A 5,220-nucleotide genomic window follows, 5' to 3' on the forward strand; every position below is an offset into this window, starting at 1 on the left:
TTTTTGTCTTTCTAGATATATGTCATTGGTCTTTCTAATAAGGGTGTCTGATCGATACTAGTAAAGATACATGTACACAATAAATAAATTATATAAACTCCTAAAAAGTGTACAAAACAACACAAATATTAAAAAAAAGAAATTATTCAATGTAATTATCTATAAATATTTCTGACAACAGATATCCTTCATCAGTATGATTTTACTGCCTCAGTAATTTGTTGTAGTGATCCCTAGGTTAATAAAAAGCATCGAAGTCTGTATCTCAGATAGCAATAGGTCAACTTTATTTTGTGCATGGAATGATTGCAAGGTTTACTGTCGGGTTTCATCTGATATATAAAAAAAAAAAGAAGATGTGGTATGATTGCCAATGAGACAACTGTTCACAAGAGACCAAATGACACAGAAATTAACAACTATAGGTCACGGCAAGGCCTTCAACAATGAGCAAAGCACATATTGCATAGTCTGCTATAAAAGGCCCCGAAATCACTTATGTAAAACAATTAAAATGAGAATACTAACAACCTTATTTATGTACCAAAAAAATTAACTAAAAACAAATATGTAACGCATCAACAAACGACAACCACTGAATTTCAGGCTCCTTACTTGGGACAGGTACATGACTATGGCCTCATTTTCACATGATCATGGCCACATTTTCATGGTTTGTGATCAATGTTTAGTTTTTATGTCCCACCTAGGGGCATTATGATCCTGGACTTTGCACCCGTTCATACATCCATTTGTCAGTCGGTTCATCCGTCTTTCTGTCCTGCTTAGGTTTAAATTTTGGTCAAGGTAGTTTATGGCGAAATAAAATCCAATCAACTTGAAACTTAATTTCTTTCTTATTTTAATGCCAAATTAGAGTTTTGACCCAAATTTCACGGTGTATGGAACATAGCAAATGATAGTGCCCCCTTCAGGTTTAATTTTTTTTTTGGTCAAGATAGTTTTTTGATGAAGTTGAAGTCCAATCAACTTGACATTTAGTACACATTTTCCTTATGATATAATCTTTGTAATTTATAACAAATAACAGATTTGACCAAAATTTAACGGTCTAATGAACATACAAAATGATAGTACAAGTGGGGCATCCATGTACTGTCGACAAATTCTTGTTTTGAAGGATCTGTTACTCTGGTACTATAAGAAATAGGTCAGCTTGTTTTTTATGTTTAGTATGGTTGTAACATGTATATCATATATACAGTCTGCCAAAAGTTAAGCACCACCGAAATATAACAATCAATATTTTTTAACTATTCCGAATAAAATATTTATTTTTGGTGTTATAAATTGCCTTTAACATACACTAAGCAAATTCATTACGACCAAAAAGATTGAACTCCGATAAACCAGTCAAGAAACTTTTTATTAAAGGGCATCTGCGCGCTTACAACTACACTGTTTCTTCAGGTGGTCTTGTTAGTGTTCAAACATTGGTCCGTCAACTTCATAGAATCAACCGAAGAGCAAGTCGTGTTGTCAAGAGACCTGCCCTAACAGGCAGGTACTGTTCAGCCAAGTTTCAATGGGAAAATGACTATCGATGCTTGAACACGAGAAGCTGGCAAAGTACTCATTCGTCAGATGATTCTGTTTCTGTTACGACCAGTAGATGCTATAATACGATTTTCGCCAGGAAATAAAACGGCCTCTAACCAAATTAACATTTGCCTAATGACTGCATTCGGTGCTGGTGGTGTATACAATACGGGGTTGCTTCTTATACCGTTGTAAGCTGTGTTTGCATATTCTGCAGGGTAACATAACCGGACAGAGATACAGAGATTTGGTGCCTATAAACATTGTAGTCCCTCATTTTGATAATCCCCCACTTGAAACAACATGGTCAAGACCCTTGTACATGGACGAAAATGATAGACCACACAGGGCAAGGATTGTAATACAGTCCAAAGAGCAAATTGCTATTTATTCTATCTTTTGGCCTTCCATGTCTCCATACATAAACCCTATCAAACATGTCTGGGATGCCATTGGCAGAAATCTCAATCGCAGAAATCCACCTTCACAAAATTTTGTCGATTTAAAAGTGGCAATTGTTGATAAATGGAAGAGATATCCTTAACTAAAGTTTTGAAGGCTTGTTCCGAGTATGAGCTGTCGTGTTATTGAACTATATCGGAAGAGACGTTGTTACACATGCTATTGACTCAAATATTGATATTAAATTTGCCAAACATACCAAAGAATATATGTAAAAAATTTCAATGATATAGGGTGATTAATTGTTCTAAAATAAATAAATCACATTGAAACTTAAATTCCGTTTCTGATTTGTGTAATTTACACTATTTCTATGAAAGCAAAACATAAATGCATAGAACCTTCATAAGGGACCAAAATTATATTTGTGGATTGTTTATGGTATATGTTATCAAAATTGCTACACTAATGTTTTCTTTTATTCCAGGAATAATTGATTTTTTAAATTGGAAAACAAATCGGTGCAATAAAAATAGATGGTGCTTAACTTTTGGCGCACTGTATATCTTTCTGGCAGTTTTCATCTGACCCCTAGTTCTTTTCATGGTACATTGGACAATTATAATTTTATTATATGATGGATGTATTTCTCAGACACCATAAGCATTCGGGCCACTATATCTGATATATAAGGAATGATTGTACAGTGTTTATGTCTGTCTACCAGTTTTCTTCTGACCTCAAATTTATTTGCAAGGTTCAGTGTTCTATAATAAAAAAAATCATGGTTTTGTTAGTTAACCAGATACTATAAGCAAAAATACAACTAAATTTGGTGTATGGAATTATGTAAGATGTAAATGTCTGTCTAAATGGTTTCTTATGAACTTCATGTGATTTTGATAGTTCAGAGATAAAGTTATATCATTGATGGTTTCGTCAGTTTTTCAGATACTATATGCAATTGGTCAACTATATTTGGTGTATGAAATGATTGTTAAGTGTTCACAACTGCCCGGTAGTGTTTATTTGACCTTGACCTCATTTTCATGGTTCAATGGTCAATATCAACTTCCCATGGTTATGGCTAGCTAAATTCTTAAAACGCTTTACATTTTAGATGGTGGAAGACCTGGATGCTTCATACTTTGTATATAAATACCTCATTTTACGAAGTTTCCGTCAGTCACATTTCCTTGACCTCATTTTCATGGTTCAGTGACTACTTGAAAAAAAGTTCAGATTTTTTGTAATGTTGAATTCTCTCTTATTATCTTATTAAATGTAATAAGATAACTATATTTGGTATGTGCGTACCTTGCAAGATCCTCATGCCCGTCAGACAGTTTTCACTTGACCTCGACCTCATTTCATGGATCAGTGAGCAAGATTAAGTTTTGGTGGTCAAATCCATATCTCAGATACTAGTTAATAGTGATGTTTATTCTTTAGTTTTCTATGTTGTGTCATGTGTACTATCGTTTGTCTGTTTGTCCTTTTCATTTTTAGCCATGGCGTTGTCAGTTTATTGGAATTGGATGTTAAAACAAGTAGTGTGTTTGTTAACTACTAGTAGTTGTTTGATTTCCCCAAAACTTTATATGAAACAGAACGTCAACCATTGGAATTTGAATGTAAAACACAGAATAAAACTGTCATTCCACCGTTTTTATTTTATTAATAGTCCAGTGGTGGCTCCAGAAATGTTCATAATGGGGAGGTACTGTCTGCATAAGATTTGGCCCGCTCCAGTCAATTTATAGTGAATTCCTAAATAACCAACCGATTCCCCGCTAAATCCGCCCCTGAATACCATCGACCAAACCATATAACAACATTTATTATTAAGTTCTGCTCAAAGGATGCATCGCATGGTCCTTAATGCTCTTCAGCTTCGTACTTTATGTGGCCTTTTTTTAAAACATTTTTATGATTCGAGCGTCACTGATGAGTCTTTTGTGGACGAAACGCGCATCTGGCGTAAATATAAAATTCAAATCCTGGTAGTTATGATGAGTTTATTTACAACAACTGGGTCGATGCCACTGCTGGTGGAGTTTTAATTCTCCGAGAGTATCACCAGCCCAGTAGTTAGTACTTCTGTGTTGACTTGAGTTATCATTGTGATGTTCATAATTATAAATTAACTGTTAACACAACTTAGAATTTTTGAAATACGAAGGCTTTTCTACCTCAGGAATAGATTACCTTGGCTGTATATGGCAAAACTTTTAGGATTTTCGGTCCTCAATGATCTTCAACTTCGTACTTCATTTGGCCTTTTTAACATTTTATGATTCTCGAGTCACTGATGAGTCTGTTGTAGACCAAACGCGCGTCTGGCGTAAATATAAAATTTCGATCCTGGTATCTATGATGAGTGTACTAGTATTTACAACCACATAAAAAAGGTATATGAATGACATAAGAATGTATAGAAAATTCGATCAAACAGGTTCGTAAATGGCATAAGGGCGAATAGAAACTTTAAATCACAGAGATTGATAAATGGCATGAGGATGGATATAAAATTCTATCAGAGAGTGTAGTTGAATGGCATAAAGGGGAATAATCATTTCGATCAGAATAGAAGATGAATAGCATAATGATGAATCGAAATTTCTATCACAGAGGTAGATGAATGGCATACGGGTGAATAGAAATTTGGATCACAGAGTGTAGATAAACGGCATGAGGCGTTTGTGGACGAAACGCGCGTCTGTCGTAAATATAAAATTCCAATCCTAGTATTTATGATGACTAGGTCGATGCCACTGCTGGTAGATTTTAATTCCTCAAGGATATCACCAGCCCAGTAGTCAGTAATTCTGTGTTATCATTGATATGTTTATTATTATAAATTAACTGTTAACGAACACGAGTTGGTTGGCCGTGATGGAATAACCGTTTCACAAATGATATCGGATATGTTCCTTACGTCGTAACTACATCCCCTTCCCTTTCATGAATGTGACCTACCGAATTAAACTATTTACCGGATTTGTTATCACATAAGCAACAAGACGGGTGCCACGTGTGGAGCAGGATCTGCTTACCCTTCCGGAGCACCCGAGATCACCCCTAGTTTTTTTTTTGGGGGGGGGGGGGGGTTCGTGTTGTTTATTCTTTAGTTTTCTATGTTGTGTCATGTGTGCTGTTTTTTGTTTGTCTTTTTCATTTTTAGCCATGGCGTTGTCAGTTTGTTTTAGATTTATGAGTTTGACTCTCCCTTTGGTATATTTCGTCCCTCTTTTAAGC

The sequence above is a fragment of the Mytilus edulis genome, chromosome 9 (genome assembly GCF_963676685.1).
Source record: "Mytilus edulis chromosome 9, xbMytEdul2.2, whole genome shotgun sequence".
In the NCBI taxonomy this organism is placed as follows: domain Eukaryota; kingdom Metazoa; phylum Mollusca; class Bivalvia; order Mytilida; family Mytilidae; genus Mytilus; species Mytilus edulis.